This window comes from Corythoichthys intestinalis, chromosome 2 (assembly GCF_030265065.1).
Source record: "Corythoichthys intestinalis isolate RoL2023-P3 chromosome 2, ASM3026506v1, whole genome shotgun sequence".
NCBI lineage: Eukaryota > Metazoa > Chordata > Actinopteri > Syngnathiformes > Syngnathidae > Corythoichthys > Corythoichthys intestinalis.
The window spans coordinates 12,398,429-12,422,080 of NC_080396.1; positions in this window are offsets into that span (position 1 = coordinate 12,398,429).

Consider the following 23,652-nt stretch of genomic DNA (forward strand, 5'->3'; position numbering starts at 1 on the left):
AGTCCCTCAAAAATGGCTAAATATACCTATAAACTAAATCATAAATGCATTTAAAAAAAAAACAGCTCAAACAAAAACTTTATGTGGGTCTTAACAGGGAGCCACTGGATTCAGCCATGTGAAATGTGTTATGTTATATTCACTGCTGCCACTAGAGGGCAGCGTATCCACCCAAATCAATGAAAATCAATGCAATCACTTTCAAAACAAACTATTACAGCACTACTTTAATTAAACGGATACGCTAAGCAGCAACATTTAATTTGAATCTTTTTTCTAATCCAATTACTAGTGTTAATTGATTAATCGTTGCAGAACTAGTTTGTATAAAGCTAAATAGTTTGAAGATTGAGTTTACTCCAGCAGATACGATATGAACATGGTGACGTTGATCTTGTTCCTATCTTACATTTTCAATCAGAAAGGATCAGACTTGGTACCAGGGATTAAAGTGTCTCCTGTTCACTATAGCAGAGTGTTCGTAGCTTTATCACAAGTCTTGTTGTGTAGGGTTTGCAATTGCCCTTTTTCTCGATTGATGTAATCCAGGGAAACAGTCACTGTTGAACTTAACTTCAGATGCATTGAATATAACAATGTGGATATTAGGTTCTAAAAGATCATTCACTTAGGCTAGTTTCATACTGCAGGTCTTGTTGCACAATTCCGACTTTTTTGTCATATCTGTTTTTTGGGGGGGCGTGCCCGTTCAAACTGCCTTTGTCCATTCAGCCCGTTCAAGTATAACGCACGTGCACTAATTCGTAGTCCGACGCGCGCAGAGCAAACTGACCAGCATGCGCAGAAGCATCAAAACAAATGACGACACATGCTGGCTGTACGTCATTCCATTTATAATAGCAGTTTAGTCTAATATTAAAAGTTTAGAGTAGAATAGAATAGAATAGAACTTTATTGTCATTGTCAGCAAGAACGTTGTCAACAACGAAATTTAACATGGCACGCAGTATAAAAATATGTATTAAAAAAAAATAGAATAAATAATAGGAAAATAGATACTCTAGGGCTATATGGATTGATAGAACGTATTGCTGCATGAATTCCGATTTGGGAGACGTGACAGCTCAGACCGCTGCCACATTCTGAAAAAATGTGGCCGAGATCGGACTAACCCTAACCTAAACACTTACGAAAGTGACCCAGATCGGATTTGAAATGGTCCACTTCTATGCGACTTGTCCCGTTCAGACCATCAAGTTAATGCCTCACTCGAGTCGGAAAAACACGAAAAAATCGGAACTGGCATTAAGGCCTGCGATCTGAAGCTAGCCCTAGAGTTTTGCATAAACATGTTAAATGAGGAAATGGGGGTTCTACTAGTAAGAACTTGCTTCCTTTTTATTCCTGACTCTCACGAGGACACACATTTGCTCGTAAGACTGTCTTTTAGCTGAAGCTTCTTGCTTGCATTTTTCATGCCTGTAATTTACAGGACTGCACAGGCTGTAAAGTCGAAATTACTTATTCAGAGCGTTGAGTGTCCTACACTTAAAGCTAGAGATGTCCCGATTGCCGATCGATCGGGTCCGATTACGTCATTTTCAAAGTATCGGAATCGGCAAAAAAATATCGGCCATGCCTTTTTTTAATATATATATATTTTTAATTAAATCGTTTTCTAATTGTATTTAACATTACAGACATAATATGTTACATTCATCCAGAGTCTTTAGTTTAGGCTTTATGTAGGGTTATCAAAAATATCCCCATATCGGCGGCAATTAATTTATTAAAAAATGTGTCACGTTAAAATATTTAATGCTATTAATGTGTTCGCTGCACGACCCTCTCACTCATTGTCGCGCTCATTCTGTTATGACGCAGTTTTACCTATATAGAGAGATAAAAGGCAGCGCAACATGAGTAGAGTGAATTTTGGCAGCCTTTGAAGCTGTTCTTCAATTGGCTAAAACCTTGCAATCCCTCTCCCGATGATTAGAAATATCTTGGGAAGCAATGTGGGGAAGCAAGGTGGCAATAGATCTTTGTTTTAACACCTCAACTTATTTCACAAAGCATGGTCATGGTTTCACTTCCCATCATGGTTTCACTTCCCATCATGCATTGGGGCATGCTGCAGTATCATTTACTGAAAGCTCAACACATACACTACATGGCAATATTTAGTCATAATACACAAAGTCACAAGTCTTTCTATCCGTGGATCCCTCTCACAGAAAGAATGTTAATAATGTAAATGCCATCTTGAGGATTTATTGTCATAATAAACAAATACAGTACTTATGTACTGTATGTTGAATGGATATAGTCGTCCGAGTTTTATTCATTTTTTTCTTAATGCATTGCCAAAATGTATATGATCGGGAAAAATTATCGGGAATGATTGGAATTGAATCAGGAGCAAAAAAAAAGCAATCGGATCGGGAAATATCGGGATCGGCAGATAGTCAAACTAAAACGATCGGGATCGGATCGGGAGCAAAAAAACATGATCGGAACAACCCTACTTAAAGCGTCTGTGCTGAAACTTCCACCGGACTTCAGTTCCACACTCAGTGCTTCGCTTACACTAATAATAAATTTTATGAGGGAAAAAAAATTAATCCAAAAAAATAAAACGGTACACAAGTGAATCGAACTGAACACGCAAAACTGAAACGGTTTAATACAACCACGTGAACCATTACACCCTTAACTCGTTTTCTCCCAAAACGTATAAATACGTTCTATTTTTAATGGTTTCAGTGTCCCAAAAACGTATTTACATGTCTTTTATGTTTGTTTTTTCACAAGAGACATCTCTAGGTTCTGATGCAATTTAGCTCCAAAGCACAATGCTGAAAATCCATTTTAAAGCAATAAGACTGGCCACTGGAGGGCAGTAGCGCATTTGGTAAAACCCGTAACCCAATTCAACGGCACGAATGGCCGGGCTGCACGGCCGGGGCACCGGTGGAAGACGACCGAACGGACGACCAGGACGCCAGGCGCGGGAAGTCCGAGCAGGACGACCGGGACCACCAGTGCAGCGGACGATGCCGTTGAGTCCGTGCTGCTCGCCGAGCAGAGCCCGCGCCGCTGTGCTCGACTGCTTGCGTCGCCCGCGATTCATGCGCATGCCAAACCAGTTCCCCCCCCAGAAACACAACATGCCCCACACAAGCTCACCAGGCAAACTCCACGCCGAGGCAGTGGCCACCACAAAAGAAAGACTCAAAAAAAAAATCCATCTTGATGAGACAGGCGGCATTGAGGGAAAAGTTTACGCCGGCTGTCGCGATCACAACAGCGTCATCTCTCAGTTAAATAGTTTAAGTTATGTGTAAATAAATTGTTACTTTGCTATCAAAAGCTCTATTTGTATTGTTGTTTATGTTATTTTGTAGAAGGAAAACATTATTCAGATGTTTGGGATGTCACAAAAGCAAAGTCAAAGTTATGTTTGAAATGTACGCTTTTACAAAAAGCTCAAATTCTCTGTTTTTTCATCAGAAATTGGAAAATTGCTCAAACTAAGCAATTTTCTAATGCTGATTTGTAAAGATTGGAAAAAGATATGAACTAACTTTTTTTTTCCTGCTGAAAGACGTCTTTTTTTTTTTGGTGAGTTCCATGTTTATATAGTAATTAGGGCTGTCAAACGATTAAATTTTTTAATCGAGTTAATCACCGCTTAAAAATTCATTAATCGTAATTAATCGCAATTCAAACCATCTATAAAATATGCTATATTTTTCTGTAAATTATTCTTGGTATAGAAAGATAAGACACAAGACGAATATATACATTCAACATGCTGTACATGAGTACTGTATTTGTTTATTATAACAATAAATCAACAAGATGGCATTAACATTATTAACATTCTGTTAAAGCGATCCATGGATAGAAAGACTTGTTGTTCTTAAAAGATAAATGTTAGTACAAGTTATAGAAATTTTATATTAAAAGCCCTCTTAATGTTTTCGTTTTAATAAAATTTGTAAAATGTTCAATCAAAAAATAAACTAGTAGCTCGCCATTGTTGATGTCAATAATTACACAATTCTCATGATGCTGAAACCCATAAAATCAGTCGCACCCAAGCGCCAGCAGAGGGTGACAAAACATCAAAAAACACAAGTAACAACTGGACATGACACTGTGCTGTCATTTTAATCTGTTTGAGCGGGGCATGTGCGTTAAATGCGTCAACTATTTGAACGTGACTGGTTAAAAAAATGAATTACCGCACGTTAACGCAATAATTTTGACACCTCTAATAGCAATAGAACAGAATTTTCTCTGGGCCTTGCAAAATCAGTCAGAATCCAGTAAAACGGCCGGGAGCGAAGGGGGTTGCACCAGTGAAAATGGCTGGGAGTGAATGAGTTAAAAACCAACGCTGAAGGTAGATCAAAAGTTTGAAAATTTCACTGTTAAATATTGCCAAGCACTGTAAGTCCTTCATTTTTACGGCCACTGCTCGTGTGCCAAGTAAGGCAGAAAGGCTTCCTGTCAAGAGGGGGAAAACTCCGTCTCCCATGTCTCCCATCCAGCTCCAGGAAAATGCCAGGTTGTGTTTTCAGCCTGAATGGACGAGAGGTGCATGGCGCAACCATCAATGTCAGCAGAGTACAGTATCTAAAGCAGCCACGGTCAAAGCGCTGACAGGTTGGAGAGGTAAAACGATGAATAAAGCAGCACTCTACCCATCGGTTAGCTGGTTAAATGCAAATCGTTACTATTGTATCTTTTTACAGGGTGTTACTTTGCAGTAATTCAGCATTGATTTTAGGGGCATTGAGTCATACTGTGTCATGTCTTACATGTTTTTGTACATAGTCCAAATGCATTGTGATTTAATATGCCTGAAATGAATAAAAAGGTGATTTACTGTCCAGACCTGCATGGATTTTGGCGACTTGGCCATGAATAGAGCAAACATAAATGTATGAGTCCCTGCACCGAAATGTTTAATGTTATATCCCTACTTACTTCTTTTTAGCTCTATGTGTTCTCTCAGAAGTTCTTCTCCGGAAACAATCATAAAGCGTAGTGATGCAGCTCGGTGACCAGCTCATAAGCCAGAAGGAACGGAATCCCACAGCTCAACACCAAGATGTAATCCTCTTCGCAAAGCCAGCTTTCCCTTTCTGGAACAATGCCTTCATTTTGTACCAGAGTGATGCTCAACCTTATACTGGAAATAAGGTGTACAGAGCAGGTCGCAAAAAAATAAAAAAGAAAAAAAAAACAGTAAAGGAAAGCACAAGACTTCAGTAAATCTCATGAAACCATTATGTTTTTCTTTTTTATATGGCTTTTTTCCCCTGTAGTCACAACAGAACTATCAAAAAAAGAGAAACTTGCAGTCCAACAAAATAAACACAAGCTTAAACTAAATGAAAACCACAATAATACTGTATTTAGCGCAACTTTTATAAGCTCAAAAAAAAAAATACAGTTCACCATACTCTTCGTTAGTGAAAATATACAGTCATGGAAGAAATTGTTGGCACCCCTGGAATTTTTCCAGAAAGTACAGAATTTCTTACATAAATTAATGCAATTATAAATGTTTTCAATATAAATGTCTTTAGATCTTGAATGTGCATTGGAAAAAACAAAGAAGCTGAGGAAAAAAGCCAAACCTGACATTTCAGACAAAACTCAAAAAATAGGCTGGACTAAATTGTTGGTACCCTTAACTCAATATTTGGTTGCACATCCTTTGGAAGCAATAACAGAAAGCAATCGTTTCCTATAATCATCAACAAGTTTTTTGCACAATTGATGGCCACCTATAGATTTCATAATGGTATTGACGGGACAAGGGGCGCGGGGCCGATTAATCGGGGGCCTGCATTGTTGGCGTGGCCGTCAAAGCTGACCGAGTGAAAACAAAGACAAAAAGCTTTTTTGTTGAAAATTCTTGTGAATAAATGTCTAAATCCCTAAATTCTTCATAGATATGGACGTAAAACAGTCTCGATTCTTGGTTAAAAGCAAAAACACTGTGCAGTTAGCATTTATTTTACGTAAATATGTTGAAGTACGATGTTAGTCTGTTGGTCAAAGTGGCGGCCGCCATATGTAAACAGAGCTTTTCCGGTGAAAATTCTTGTGAATTGATGCTTAAATTCCTTTTTTTTGTTGTTGTTGATTTTTTACACATTAATGGAATAGGTACAGGCGAAACACAATAAAGATAGAAGCACATAAATTACAGTTAACGATAGATGGGGTTTCGATGCAACTCAGTGAGCCTCTCACCGAAGAGGTCAAGATATAGACATAGATACACAGATATATAGACATAGACAAGATAAATGTTTCCTTCCCAGCACGTTTAAGACAACAGACATTCTCATTCACAACTTACACACTACACACACATATTAGAAAAATAAAATATAATGAGGAAAAGAAAAAGAAAAAAAGAAAAAAAAAATGCTTAAATTCCTGAATTCTTTATAGATATAGATGTAAAACAGTCTGGATTCTTGGTTAAAAGCAGAAAGAAAGAAAAAACGTGCAGTTAGCATTTATTTTACATAAATATGTCAAAGTAAGATGCTAGTCTGTTAGTCGATGTGGCGGCCACCATATGTAGCTTTTCAGGTGAAAATTCTTATGAATAAATGCTTACATTCCTGAATTCTTTATAGATATGGACGTAAACAGTCTGGATTCTTGGTTAAAAGCAAAAAAAAAAAAAAAAAAAAACGTACAGTTAGCATTTATTTTACATAAATATGTCGAAGTACTATGCTAGTCTGTTAGTCGATGTGGCGGCCACCATATATAAATAGAGTTTTGCGGTGAAAATTCTTGTGAATAAATGCCTAAATTCCTGAATTCTTTATAGATATGGACGTAAAACAGTCTGGATTCTTGGTTAAAAGCAAAAAAAAAACCAAAAAAGTGCAGTTAGTATTTATTTTACATAAATATGTCAAAGTATGATGCTAGTCTGTTGGTCGATGTGGCGGCCGCCATACATAAACAGAGCTTTTCCAGTAAAAATTCTTGTGAATAAATGCTTAAATTCCTGAATTCTTTAAAGATATGGACGTAAAACAGTCTGGATTCTTGGTTAAAAGCAAAAAAAAACCCAAAAAAGTGCAGTTAGTATTTATTTTACATTAATATGTCGAAGTACGATGCTAGTCTGTTAGTCGATGTGGCGGCCACCATATGTAGCTTTTCAGGTGAAAATTCTTGTGAATAAATGCTTACATTCCTGAATTCTTTATAGATATGGACGTAAACAGTCTGGATTCTTGGTTAAAAGCAAAAAAAAAAAACAAAAAAAACGTACAGTTAGCATTTATTTTACATAAATACGTCGAAGTACTATGCTAGTCTGTTAGTCGATGTGGCAGCCGCCATATATAAATAAGAGTTTTGCGGTGAAAATTCTTGTGAATAAATGCCTAAATTCCTGAATTCTTTATAGATATGGACGTAAAACAGTCCGGATTCTTGCTTAAAAGCAAAAAAAACCCCAAAAAGTGCAGTTAGTATTTATTTTACATAAATATGTCAAAGTATGATGCTAGTCTGTTAGTCGATGTGGCGGCCACCATATGTAGCTTTTCAGGTGAAAATTCTTGTGAATAAATGCTTACATTCCTGAATTCTTTATAGATATGGACGTAAACAGTCTGGATTCTTGGTTAAAAGCAAAAAAAAAAAAAAAAAAAAAAAGTACAGTTAGCATTTATTTTACATAAATACGTCGAAGTACTATGCTAGTCTGTTAGTCGATGTGGCAGCCGCCATATATAAATAAGAGTTTTGCTGTGAAAATTCTTGTGAATAAATGCCTAAATTCCTGAATTCTTTATAGATATGGACGTAAAACAGTCCGGATTCTTGCTTAAAAGCAAAAAAAAAGCCAAAAAGTGCAGTTAGTATTTATTTTACATAAATATGTCAAAGTATGATGCTAGTCTGTTGGTCGATGTGGCGGCCGCCATATGTAAACAGAGCTTTTCCAGTAAAAATTCTTGTGAATAAATGCTTAAATTCCTGAATTCTTTATAGATATGGACGTAAAACAGTCTGAATTCTTGGTTAAAAGCAAAAAAAAAAAAAAGTGCAGTTAGGATTTATTTTACATAAATATGTCGAAGTACGATGCTAGTCTGTTAGTCAATGTGGCAGCCACCATATGTAGCTTTTCCGGTGAAAATTCTTGTGAATAAATGCTTAAATTCCTGAATTCTTTATAGATATGGACGTAAAACAGTCTGGATTCTTGGTTAAAAGAAAAAAAAAAAAGTGCAGTCAGCATTTATCTTACATAAATACGTCGAAGTACGATGCTAGTATGTTAGTCAATGTGGCGGTCGCCATATGTAAACAGAGCTTTTCCGGTGAAAATTCTTTTGAATAAATGCTTGAATCCCTGAATTCTTTATAGATATGGACATAAAACAGTCTTGATTCTTGTTTGGAAAAAAAAAAAAAAAAAACGTGCTGTTAGCATTTATTTTACATAAATACGTCAAAGTACGATGCTAGTCTGTTAGTCAATGTGGCAGCCGCCATATATAAATAGAGCTTTTCCGGTGAAAATTCTTGTGGATAAATGCTTAAATTCCTGAATTCTTTATAGATATGGACGTAGAACAGTCTGGATTCTTGGTTGAAAGCGAAAAAAAAAAAGTGCAGTTAGAATTTATTTTACATAAATATGTCAAAGTACGATGCTAGTCTGTTAGTCGATGTGGCAGCCGCCATATGTAAATAGAGCTTTTCCAGTGAAAATTCTTGTGAATACATGCTTAAATTCCTGAATTCTTTATAGATATGGATGTAAAAACAGTCTGGATTCTTGGTTGAAAGCGAAAAAAAAAAAAAAAGCGCAGTTAGAATTTATTTTACATAAATATGTCCAAGAACGATGCTAGTCTGTTATTCAATGTGTCGGCCGCCATATGTAAACAGCTTTTTTGTTGAAAATTCTTGTGAATAAATGCTTAAATCCCTGAATTCTTTATAGATATGGACATAAAACAGTCTCGATTCTTGGTTGAAAGCAAAAACACCGTGCAGTTAGCATTTATTTTATGTAAATATGTCCAAGTACGATACTAGTCTGTTAGTCAGTATGGCGACGGCCATATGTAAACAGAGCTTTTCCGGTGAAAATTCTTGTGAATAAATGCTTAAATCCCTGTATTCTCTATAGATATGGACGGAAAACAGTCTCGAATCTTAGTTAGAAGCATAAAAAGGTGTTTTTAGTATTTATTTTACGTATATATGTCCAAGTATGATGCTAGTCTGTTAGTCAATGTGGCGGCTACCATATGTAAACGCAGCTTTTCTGGTGAAAATTCTTGTGAATAAATGCTTAAATCCCTGAATTGTTTATAGATATGGGCGTAAAAGAGTCTCGATTCTTGGTTAAAAGCAAAAACACTGTGCAGTTAGCATTTATTTTACGTAAATATGTCGAAGTACAATGCTAGTCATTAAATTTAGCTAGGGGCCGCTTTATGTAAACACAGCTTTTCCGGTGAAAATTATTTTTATTCAATGCTTAAATTCCTGAATTCTATATAGATATGGATGAAAAACAGTCTGGATTCTTGGTTAAAAGCAAAAAAAAAAAAAAAAAAAAAAAAAAAAAAAACGTGTACATTTTGGCTTTACTCTTAGGCTTTTTCGTGTTTTTTCCAATGCAAATCCAAAGAATAAGCACATTCATACTGAACACATTTGTAATTGAATTAATGTCTGGGAAAAAATGTGTATTTTCTGGAAAAATTCCAGGGGTGCCAATAATTTCATCCATGACTGTACATACCCTACAAATAAAGGATAGTTTCTGCACAGTATTAACATACAAAATAGCGCTTCTTTTTGCCGACCTTTCCTGATCAAGGGTGAATGCATGCTGAATCTCCTTGTTTTCCTTCAAGTCAACTTTGGCTTAAATGTCACCCTGTGAATCAGCAGTGATCCAAAAGGCAGCCAGCCTGTTTCCTGTGGTGAAAAACACTTTTCTTGCCTCCTTTCACCTGTTATGACAGCAACTTTTAGGGCATGGTCTTAAAACATCACAGACATCTTAGATTTATTTTAAATGTATTAATTTGTTTTGATTATTTAGAGAAAAACAACATGTATTGAAACAAACCAAAAATACTTTAAAGCTCATTGACAACATGCATATTGTTTGATAATATATATCATAGCTTGTATGCTTTGACAATGCAGTATGTACAGTGGGGCAAATAAGTATTTAGTCAACCACCAATTGTGCAAGTTCTCCTACTTGAAAAGATTAGAGAGGTCTGTAATTGTCAACATGGGTAAACCTCAACCATGAGAGACAGAATGTGGAAAAAGAAATAGAAAATCGCATTGTTTGATTTTTAAAGAATCTATTTCCAAATTAGAGTGTAAAATAAGTATTTGGTCACCTACAAACAAGCAAGATTTCTGGCTGTCAAAGAGGTCTGACTTCTTCTAACGAGGTCTAACGAGGCTCCACTCGTTACCTGTATTAATGGCACCTGTTTTAACTCATTATCGGTATTAAAGACACCTGTCCACACCCTCAGTCAGTCACACTCCAAACTCCACGATGGCCAAGACCAAAGAGCTGTCGAAGGACACCAGAGACAAAATTGTAGACCTGCACCAGGCTGGGAAGACTGAATCTGCAATAGGTAAAACGCTTGGTGTAAAGAAATCAACTGTGGGAGCAATTATTAGAAAATGGAAGACATACAAGACCGCTGATAATCTCCCTCGATCTGGGGCTCCAATCAAGATCTCACCCCGTGGCGTCAAAATGATAACAAGAACGGTGAGCAAAAATCCCAGAACCACACGGATGGACCTAGTGAATGACCTACAGAGAGCTGGGACCACAGTAACAAAGGCTACTATCAGTAACACAATGCGCCGCCAGGGACTCAAATCCTGCACTGCCAGACGTGTCCCGCTGCTGAAGAAAGTACACGTCCAGGCCCGTCTGCGGTTCATTAGAGAGCATTTGAATGATCCGGAAGAGGACTGGGAGAATGTTTTATGGTCAGATGAAACCAAAATACAACTTTTGGTAGAAACACAGGTTTTCTTGTTTGGAGGAGAAAGGAGGAGATACTGAATTGCATCCGAAGAACACCACACCCACTGTGAAGCATGGGGAGGAAATCATGCTTTGGGGCTGTTTTTCTACAAAAGGGACCAGGACGACTGATCTGTGTAAAGGAAAGAATGAATGGGGCCATGTATCGAGAGATTTTGAGTAAAAATCTCCTTCCATCAGCAAGGGCATTGAAGATGAGACGTGACTGGGTCTTTCAGCATGACAATGATCCCAAACACACAGCCAGGGCAACAAAGGAGTGGCTTTGTAAGAGGCATTTCAAGGTCCTGGAGTAGCCTAGCTAGTCTCCAGATCTCAATCCCTTGAGAATCTGTGGAGGGAGTTGAAAGTCCGTGTTGCCCAATGACAGCCCCAAAACATCACTGCTCTAAAGGAGATCTGCATGGAGGAATGGGTCAAAATACCACCAATAGTGTGTGAAAAGCTTGTGAATAGTTACAGAAAACGTTTGGCCTTCGTTATTGCCAACAAAGGGTACATAACAAAGTATTGAGATGAACTTTTGGTATTGACCGAATACTTATTTTCCACCATGATTTGCAAATACATTCTTTAAAAATCAAAGAATGTGATTTTCTGGGGGGGTTCCACATTCTGTCTCTCATGCTTGAGGTTTACCCATGTTGACATTTACAGGCCTGTCTAATATTTTCAAGTGGGAGAACTTGCACAATTAGTGGTTGACTAAATACTTATTTGCCCCACTGTAACTATTTTTACACATTGGCGGTGTTGTAATTATTAGTTCACAAGGTGATTTGATGGACTTAGTACAATACAAATACAGTGCCCTCCATAACTATTGGCACCCCTGAAAAAGATGTGTTTTTTAGCTTCTATTATATATTTTTTCCAAATAATATGGGACCTTGATGGAAAAAAAGAGAAAAATCCAACCTTCAATACAAGTGCATTCATTCAGTGGGGAAAAAATCCCACATAAAGAAAAAAATATTTGACATCAAATAATGTGTGTCACAATTATTAGCACCCCTGTTGTTAGTACTTTGTACAACCCCCTTTAGCCAACAAAACAAGGTCTGGGGACTGAGATGGCCATGGGAGGAGCTTGATTTTGTGTCTGGTGAACCATTTCTGTGTAGATTTGGCCATATGTTTAGGGTCATTGTCTTGCTGAAAGACCCAGTGACGACCCATCTTCAGCTTTCGGGCAGAGGGCAACAGATTTTGATTTAAAATGTCCTTGTATTTCAAAGCATTCATGATGCCATGCACCCTAACAAGGTTCCCAGGGCCTTTGGAAGCGAAACAGCCCCACAGCATCACTGATCCCACCCCCATACTTCACAGTGGGTATGAGGTGCTTTACAGCATGCGCATCTATCGTGGCACGCCAGACCCACTTAGAGTGTTTGTTGCCAAAAAGCTCAATCTTGGTCTCATCTGACCAAAGCACACGGTCCAAGTTGAAGCCCCAATACCGCTTGACGAACTCCAGACATTTGCGTTTCGGATTGTGAGTGAGGAAAGATTTTCTCCGTGCATGCCTCCCAAACAGCTTGTTGGCGTGTAGACAGCACCTCATACCCACTGTGGTCTTCTTTCTTTTCTCCCTGCTCAATGTGGTACACACAAGGACACAGGACAACGGTTGAGTCAACATTTATCCATTTTAAAGTTATTGCCACCACCTGTTATGTGCCACAGGTAAGTAATTGGACACAAATTAGAGAAGCATCAAATGTTTTTTCAAAGAGTGCCAATACTTCTGTCCGGCCCATTTTTGAAGTTTTGTGTAAAATGTAAAATGATTTTTTTTTTTTTTTTGTCCATTCTCTTTTGTGTTAGTTCATTGCAAGCAAAATAAATGAAGATATTACTACCAAAGCATTTGTAATTGCAATCATTTTCTGGGGGAAATTGAGCATCCTCTGACAGAATTGCAGGGGTGCCAATACTTTTGGTCAGTACTGTATTAGCCCAAATGAACAAATAAGCCGCACTGGATGATAAGCAGCAGGATACAAAATGAGGGGGGAAAAAGTAGTTGTTTTTAGTCCGAAAATTACGGTAAATAAGAATCAAAATTCATATTTATTTCTTCAGTTACTGTTCCAGTTGTTTCATCAATTGCTCGCTATGGTATTTGGTAACTCTTTATTTGATCATCAAAATTATGACATGAGACTGCCATGAGCATGAACAAATGCTTATGACAAATATCATTTTGTGTCATTCGGCAAATTATCTCACTTTTGAATGGATGTTAAAGATCCGAGCTGGACATAAATGGAGTTAGTGACTAGTGAGTAATTTGCCAGATGATTCCTAAAGTGATCCTCTACCTTAAATACACGTAGGCTCTAATAAACCACAATTGTTCTCTTGTACTAAAATATGTTGTAAGAAACGCATAAAATGTTAAATCAATGGCAATATTTTATAATATTTACTACGTATTTTGAACGTTAGTTGGCGCCATGGTTTGCGGGCTCGCAGTGATGACGTCATTGGGATCTTTCCAAATGTGTAGCGTGTTCAACAATTGCTTATTGCTGCCTAAACTCGCGAAGTAAAATGCCACCATGTGCTGCTTTTGGATGCAATTTCCAGTCAAATGGAAACAAGGGAGTGAAGTGAGTGGTCAAGGTGGAATTATTATTTTTAGTGAATAAATGTGCATAAGTGGAAGCTTCTCCCCTTTTTTGGGCCCTGTATGCAATGATGTATCCTACCCACCACGCATTACAACTGGCGCCCGAACATTTTTCCTGGATCCTCAGTCAAGTAAGGGGATCCGTCTATTTTCTGGATGCGATGGTCCCACCGCATCTGACATATTGGTTTCGGATCTGTCTATTTTTTTTTATTCGTCGGTCCCACAGTGGCTTTACGGATCAGTCTATTTTGTGGAATCGATGGCCTGATCGCGGCTGCAACGTTGCCATGGGATCGGTCTAATTCCTGGATCTTCGAGTAAGTAAAAAACGCGGATTTGGATTACTAAAGATATACTATCTTTTTTGTTGACTATTCTTCATGGGAGTTTTCCCCAAATCATACCAAATAATCAAAGCACTATGGCACGCTACAGTGACGACAGTGACTCTGACATGGACCTTCCAACAATGTTGGAGTTATTGGGATAAGTTTGAAATCGCAATATACTTACCTTGAATATCTGCCAATAAAACCGGAGTTCCCAACAGCATACACTCTCGCTCCCAACCGGAGTTCCCAACAGCATATGCTCTCTCGCTCTGTTGTCATTGAGACTTTTGCCCAACTTTTGTCTTATCAGGTATTTGCTGCTCGCATTTTTCCCTGAAGCTCGTCTTGCGAATGACTGACAGTGCTGTCCTGCGCCTCACTTTTCAGATCTGGTTCAAATAGGAAGGGTAGAACCGACGACATGTTGGGACCAATGTTCCCTCTAATTTTTCATGTGTCTGAGCAAACACACAAGCTCCCTGAGCACAATGCGGCCCACGGTGAGCAACATCAGCTGTGTACCGTATTTTTTGGACTATAAGTCACACCGGAGTATAAGTCGCACCAGCCAAAAAATGCACAATGAAAAGGTAAAAACAAATATAAGTCGCACAGGCGTATAAGTCGCATTTTGGGGGGAAATTTATTTGGTAGAATCCACCACCAAGAACCACCAGGCTGAATAAGTGTACGGTATGCTAACATTACCTGACTCATAACGAACTGAGAACATGCCTGTGAATTAGTTCACACATACAGTAAGTCGCTCCAGAGTATAAGACGCACCCTCTGCCAAACTATTAAAAAAACTGCGATTTATAGTCCGAAAAATACGGTACATGGCGGTCACACACCAGCATCACTCCTCTTCGCGCCGATTAGCATTTCTACTGCCTGTAAATTATCTAGTAGTAACAGAATTTTATGATATCTATTATTAAAAAATCTTAATTAATGTCACCAAAATACACACCAATCTGACTTAAATTGTACCTTATTTTTCACGTCGTAACATATAGGACTAGCATTTTGTGTATTGATATGTCAGTGCTCTCATCTATTATCAGTGTATGCCAGGGTGCATTTTAAACACTGCACATAGTCTCGTTCTCCACTATCTCATTGATTGAGTTTACAAATGCAAAGGCATAGTTTTTACTTCGCCAGCTTTTTGCAATACTCACATACTTTGCCATGTGATTGCGGATTTGTTGACCTGACACCATTAACGCATTCATTTTGATGGCAAGTAAAATATTGTCAATGAGAACTTCAACTTGCTCTGGATCAGATTTTGTTTTGTGGGACAGTTCGTTTCTCTTCTGTCGGTCTTTTGCATTCTCCCGCAATAATGTACCAATCCCCTGTCCCAAGGAGTCTTCGTAATTTTCAACAGCTTTCAAATGACTTTTCTGCTGAATATGACGCATGAGGTAGTCCAACTTCCATTCAGTCCACATTTTTACCTCTGAAAACTCACTTGGTACTTTGACTTCGCTGCAAATATCACCCAGTTTCCCCGCTTGTTCGTCTATGTGCACATGCTCCGAAAGCCACTCCATCTTAAATGAACCGCATTTCTTTTTTTACTTTGGCTTGGTGAGTGGATATGTCGTTGTCATATGACAGTCGCTTTCCGTTCGTTTCGCCATAATAAGGGGTTGGCCTTTGCGTCTCCGCCGCCGCACTCATAGTCTCACGCACTGTCAGCTTGCTATTGCTAACCTACAACGGGCGTGTAGGCTGGGCAATACACAAGCAATGTCAATGCTATGATTGGCTGCGTAGCGGAAGTGAACCATATCGTATCATTGGCTGGACACCTGTCACTCACCGAGTTTCAACGCAATTAATACGTTTCTGTTGATTTTTTTTTTGTGCGCAGCATTGAATTTCTTGTGCGCAGAGTATGTGACAGCAGTGCGCGATTGCGCACGCACGCAGCTTAGAGGGAACATTGGTTGGGAAAGTCAACGAGTGACACGCTGGAATTTCGGCAACGGGCCCGGTAACAAGAATGGCTACCTATCACTTAAAATAATTTTACAAACTTTATTAAAACAAAAACATTAAGAGGGGTTTTAATATCAAAATTATTATAACTCATGCTAACATTTATCTTTTAAGAATTACTTGTCTTAAAAATAGAGGATCCCTTTAATGACATCTGTCATAAGGATTCATTAATGCCCATGATAGCGTCATGTTATAATTATGATGATCTCATGGCAGTCTCATGACACCACCGTCAAATAAAGTGTTCAACAAATAAGCCACACTGGACTATAAGCCATAGGATTCAAAATAAAATAGTAGCGGCTTATAGTCCGAAAATTACTGTGACTACATTTCATGACACGCAATTGCAAGGACTAGAATATTTAAAGCTTGTCTTTCAAAAAAGAGTTAGGCTTAAAGGAGACGTTTATGGAGAAAGATTCAACAAATTTCGCAGGTCTTACACTCCACAGGGAGTTGGTCCGAAAGTCAAGGCGCTCTGGTGGAAAATGCTCTGCTGCTTTCAGTTTTAAGCTTGGACTTTGGAACAACCAGAAAGCCCTCAACCGAAGATCTGTGGGCAAGGGTTGCCTCGGCATAGTAAAAAGTTTGGTTTAATTCACTCAAAGTCCTGTTCTTAGTATCTACTTTAAACTCATTGAGGAAAAAAACTCTTAAAACCAATTCTAAATCAGACACTGAGCCAATGAGGTGATGCTAAAGTTTTGTCTGTTTGAGCCTCATTTCTGCATTCTGAACCAGCTTGGAGACATGATCTTTTTTCTTTTCCTTTATAGAGAGGATTGTGTTGCAGTCATCTAACCTGGAGAAAAGGCTACATAGAAGATATAGGAGGTATTTGACAAATCATGTCAAATTATGAGCTAATAAGTTGTCCAGTGGGGATGTCCCTGATCCCGCCATTTTTTAGAGGATTGGAATCGGGGAAAAGCATCAGGTTTTTAATTACCCTAACCCCAAACCCTAACCCCCTAACCTAACCCTAACCCTTTTAATTAAAAAATATATATATATATATATCTATATACAGTGTATCACAAAAGTGAGTACACCCCTCGCATTTCTGCAGATATTTAAGTGACAAAATAACACATTTGACACAATGAAAAGTAGGGTGCAAAAAATATGCGGTCAGGACTAGGGTTGGTCGTCGTTTAAAATGGAACGATTCCAGCTCCGATTCTGATTCCAAGTTTCGATTCCGGTTCCAAACGATTCTCGATTCTTTTAAGAGGCAGGGTCAAAAAAAAAAAAAAAAAAAAAAAAAAAACATTGTCAAAAAAATTGCATCGTTACTATCAAAATCTTAATCTTCTTGATGATTTTTTAAATTATATGAACTTCTCACAGGGCTTTATTTTTTAACTAGTACATAAATATCAATCTTTGAACTTGAGCAATTTTTTTCCCGCTTGGCAGTCAGGGCATCGAGACATGTATTCAAAATTTTAAAATTCTAACGGTTCCGGGAGCATCGGAGTGCTAGAACCGGTTCCCATCGATGCTCGATGCCCAACCTTAGTCAGGACCAGTGTTGGGCACCTTACTTTAGAAAAGTAATTATAGTTACTCACTACTTCTTCCAAAAAGTAACTGAATTAGTAACTGAATTACTCTATAGTAAAAGTAACTACTTACCAGGGAGAGTAACTATTTCCGTTACTCTAAAAAGAAGTTGTTGTATGTCAAAGAATTTGAAATTTTCTGAGCAGTATTCGAGTCAGTTGAACAGAGAACAGACAGGTAGTTGTGTTATAGAACCTTGTAATATTTATTGCACCTCACCAGCAACAGATTTATCTTACATTTGAAGTGCAACAAAAATAAACAGATTTGAATTGCTTACCACAGATGTCGACAAAAGCTTTGCCCCGGGACATAAATTACACTTTACATGCACTTTTTCCTTTAATTTCGACCAACTTCAAATTGTGTTTATATCTCCACCTCGAAAAGGACAAATTTTCCTCTGAATGCTCTGCCATCATATCCCTCTGCATCTGTTGTGCGTGTGTGTGTTTGCCGCACGCACTATTCCGCTTTGTGTGTGAAAACACCGGCACTGAAGTACGTGCGCTATTAGGCTCGAGCGTTTACGTCACAGAATGGGGGATCACGTGAGATTTGAGAACAACGCAGACATATTGGAAGCAGGTCTGGCTCGCGGGACATTAAACTTTAACTTGCCAGTCCGATAAAGAGACAAACTCGTTACTAAGGCGAAGAACAGATATGTGATCAAACTTAAGGATGTGAACAATGTTGACCCTTACAAGCAGGCCGAAGTCAAATGGAGTATAGACCCTACCCACGTGACGTCACAACTCCGCCCTCCTGACTGGTGCCGCCCAATTGTCCGTGAACACATCGTGTTTACCTGTTACGGCTACGTACATTCCTCCTATTTACTGCGTGTTTTTCTGCTCTTTAACATTAATAATCAAAATGGTGAAGCCGTGTGTGGCTGTCGGTTGCAATAACAGAGAAGATAGACGGAGAGACTTGAAGTTCTACCGGATTCCGAGAGACCCGGAGAGGAGAGAGCGAGATGGGCTGCTGCAATTCGACGAGAAAACTGGGCTCCAAACGATTACCACAGATTATGTAGTAGTCATTTTATATCTGGTAAGATGCATTTAATATATATTTAGAGGGTTTTGGGCTGACAACCACAATTAAGATCATTGCTAGGCTAATCGCCGACAACATAAACGTATGTATGTAGTGAGAGTGCTATCGCTAAACCATATAAACATTAAAAGCCCTAGCTCCATTGACAAATGCAATGAAATACATTAGACTTGACAGTGGATGTTAGCAAGAACAAAAGATTTTGAATTGAAAATTTCGTAACTCACCTTTCCAAGCACAAGGACCGTGGACGAGGACCTGTTTCACCCAACCAGCAACGAAGTATTTATAAGCCTCCAAGCTCTTAAAGTTTTTCAAACTTTCGTGAGAATAGGCTGATTTTGTGTGGACAAGATAGTTGTAAATATCAGGGTAGCTAGCAGATGTCAGGCAAAGACGGCGCAGACAGCGGGTCGAAAAACATCGATTTAGGCATCAAATATGGATCTGGCGAATGGATAAACTGAAGCTTTTCCACATAACGCCTTTTATGCAACGCATCCAGTGAGTTTACGGCATCCGAAAGCACCGGGTCTTCCATGAAATGCATTATAAATTGCTTGATCAATTGAGACCATTGATAATACAGACACAAAATGACGGACAAGGGGGCGGAACTATACAGCGATCACGTGATTTTGTGACGTCGGTGGGTAGGGTCTATAGATGTCGACGGGCTTCCACAATTACGCCAAATGGACATTCTGCTGAATTTATTGTTTGGTGTATGTTACTAAACTCATCATCGATTCCGAAATTACAAATCGCTACAAAGCTACGAACAGTTTTTTCTGCGGATGGGTGCAGGACCTGCACATTATGACAGTATCAAACGGCAACTCCATCGTTGTTGCAAAGGTAGGCTATGTGTGTTTACTATTTTCATTGCCATGAACCTGAACCCCAAGTCTTGGATGACAAATACACAGAGCAGAGTAGACTCGCTACGGCTGGTAGTTTCTTCAATTTATTCACAGTGAGTAACGCACCGCTGTCACTAACGGTAACGGCATTGTAACGCTTTTTAGATTACCCCGTTACTGAAAAAATAATTTAAATAATTTATATCGGCGTTATTCCCAACACTGGTCAGGAAATCCCTATTTTACAGTATAAACTGGTAGATTCAGCTGCTTCTGCTTTTAGTAGTTTCTGTTGAAAGAGTTCACAATCCCAAAGGTGTATCACGCCAAAGCGCTATGAACATGCACAGCGTCAATCCAGCCTGTTTATCTGCTTTTTTCAATTTATCCCTCTGTACCTGTTGCCACGGACACTGATAAGAAGCGCACGCGCACACTGAGTCATAGCGATGGCCTCCATGTTTCTACCTGCGAACCAAGTCTCCATTAGTAGCTGCGTGGTTAAGTGACTCTGGGTCCACTCTAAAAGTTAGATGTGTGTTGACAGCTCTGTCCTCCAACATCTATGCGTGTATTTTTCATGCACACTTGAGCCTCGGGGGTCTTGTGTGTTGTTGTATCATCGTGCTACTGTTGCGTTTTTTTCTTCTCGTCTTAGATGACTTGTGTACTACCTGATACATTGACTGCATATTTGCTCCTCAAATTGTGTCAATTTCAGAGGTAGGAGTAAGTGCAAGGCTGCCCTCTGTGGTCCGAGTCAAATAGTCATCATGTTTGTTAACTGAGCCGAATGTTTTGCAGATGCATTTATGGTCTTGCTAACATTTTTCAAAATAAAATCTTTTTCAGTCACCTTTTTACATTGCTGGAATGAACAATTATTTCAGTAATTCATTAATTCGGTCCATTATGTTTAAACCAGATCAATAAAAATATGATTAGAAATAATATTAAAATAATTAAACTTATTTAAATTAACCAATACATTCTTTTATTAAAAAAACAGCGTTTTACTCTGAATTATCAGGGCAGAGAAGTGCACAAACAGGTTAGGAATTAATTTTTTAAAACCCTTTATTGCCAAATGTATCACATTTAATACACCTAAAATTTCATGATTTTGAGAGTAATTCAGAATTTTGACATTTCTTTTTGAAAAAAAAAAATGATGGATGCAAGTCAACACATGCATCTGCAGGTTCCATGAGAAAAAAAAACCAGCAACAACAGGATTTAACCAGGGTTATAGATAGAGATGTCCCGATCAATCGACTCGGGTCCGAACACGTCATTTTCAAAGTATCGAAATCGGCAAAAAAATATCGGCTATGCCTTTTTATAATGTATATATATTTTAATGAAATCGTTTTCTAATTGTATTTAACGTTACAGACATAATATGTTACACTCATCCAGAGCCTTTAGTTTAGGCTTAACGTAGGGTAATCAAAAATATCCCGATAACGGCGGCAAATAATTTATTTAAAAATGTTTCACGTTAAATTAGTTAATGATATTAATATATACGCCTCACGACCCTCTCACCCAATCTTACGATGCCGCTTTACCTATGTAGTGAGACAAAAGGCAGCGCTAAATAAGTAGAGTGAATTTTAGCAGTCTTCGAAGTCATTTTCAATTGGATAAAACCATGCGATTCTACTACCTATGATTAGACATATCATGGGAAGCAGTGTTGGGAAGCAAGGTGACAATAGATCTTTGACTTAACATCTGAACGAATTTCCCAAAGCAGAGAAGATATATCCATTGGTAGCACGACGCACAGTCATGGTTTTACTTCCCATCATGGTTCCACTTCCCATAATGCATTGGGGCATGCTGCAGTATTTACTGAAAGCTCAACAAATACACTAGATGGCAATATTTAGTCACAATACACAAAGTCACAAGTCTTTCTATCCGTGGATCCCTCTCACAGAAAGAATGTTAATAATGTAAATGCCATCTTGAGGATTTATTGTCATAATAAACAAATACAGTACTTATGTACTGTATGTTGAATGTATATATTCGTCCGAGTTTCATTCATTTTTTTTCTTAATGCATTGCCAAAATGTATATGATTGGGAAAAATTATCAGGAATGATTGGAATTGAATCGGGAGGGGACATAAAGCAATCGGATCGGGAAATATCAGGATCGGCAGATACTCAAACTAAAACGATTGGGATCGGATCGGGAGCAAAAAAACATGATCAGAACAACCCTAGTTATAGATATTATAGCGCTTATTACACATATTCATTTAGACATTTCTTTTTACAAATTTCATTAGGACCTTATGTTTCAAATTTTGGGATTCTCTGATAATTGCTTCATGTTGCAGGTCTTTAAGGATTAAATTGCTTTAAAAAAGCAGGAGGAGGACCAACACATTAAAACCTGACAAATATTGACATATAGTATTTCAATGATGGAGCATAAAACAATTTTGTATTGTTCCTACAGTATGTAACAGATGATCAAGAACTAAGCAAAAGGGAAAACTTTTCAGCACATGAGATAAAGAAAAAATTTCAATTACCCTAAAAATTACTAAGGTAATACTAATTAATTGATAATTGTAAATTATTCATCTAGTCTTACTTCAAAACAGAAACACTTTAAGAGTATTCATTAAATTATTACAATCAGTGGAGTATATGTAAGGGTGTATTTAAGTTTATTCCATAGACTTCATAATGGTATTGACGGGTCAGATCGGTCATACACTGCGCCTCGCATTCATGTAGGGGGCCGCCCACATCAAGAGGAGCTATTCACAAACACAAACTCCCAGCGATCTAATGTTGGATTTCTGTTGAAAAAGTACAAATGCTATACCGCATACAAACAGCAAGGATTGTCTCAGGAGTGATTTGTTCGAAGATTCAAGGTAATTCTCATATTTTTCGAACATGCATGCATTTTGAAACTTTGTAAAAAAAAAATATATATATATATATCAATGGGACAAATTAACCACTACTGCATTGGCATCATAGTTCGCTATATTTACGTAAAATAAATGCTAACTGCACTTTTTTTTTTTGCTTTTAACCAAGAAATGAAACGGTTTTACATCCATATCTATAAAGACTTTGGGGATTTAAGCATTTAGTCACAAGAATTTTAACCAGAAAAGCTCTGATTGCATAAGGCAGCCGCTAGCTACATTCACTAACAGACTCTCATTGTGCTTCGACATATTTACGTAAAATAAATGCTAACTGCACGTTCTTTTAGCTTTTAACCAAGAATCGAGACTGTTTTACGTCTGTATCTATAAAGAATTCAGGGATTTAAGTATTTATTCAAAAGAATTTTCACCGGAAAAGCTCTGTTTACATATGGCAGCCGCCACATTGACTAACGGACTAGCATCCTACTTCGACGTATTTACGTAAAATAAATGCTAACAGCACGTTTTTTTTTTTTTTTTTGCTTTTAACCAAGAATCAAGACTGTTTTACGTCCATAGCTATAAAGAATTCTGGGATTTAAACATTTGTTCAGAAGAATTTGCACCGGAAAAGCTGTTTACATAAGGCGGCCGCTCGCTACATTCACTAACATACTAGCATTGTACTTCGACATATTTACATAAAATAAATGGTGACTGGACAGTTGTTTTTTTTTTTGTTTTTAACCAAGAATCGAGACTGTTTTACGCCTGTATCTATAAAGAATTCAGGGATTTAAGCATTTATTTACAAGAACTTTCACCTGAAAAGCTGTGTTTACACAAGGCGGCCGCTAGCTACATTCACTAACAGATTAGCATTGTACTTCAACATATTTACGTAAAATAAATGCTAACTGCACGTTTTTTTTTGTTGCTTTTAACCAAGAATCGAGACTGTTGTCCGTCCATATCAATAAATAATTCGGGGATTTAAGGATTTATTCACAAGAATTTTCACCAGAAAAGCTGTGTTTACATAAGGCAGCCGCTAGCTACATTTACTAACCGGTTAGCAATGTACTTCGACATATTTACGTAAAATAAATGCTAACTGCACGTTTTTTTGCTTTTAACTCAGAATCAAGACAGTTTTACGTCCATATCTATAAAGATTTGGG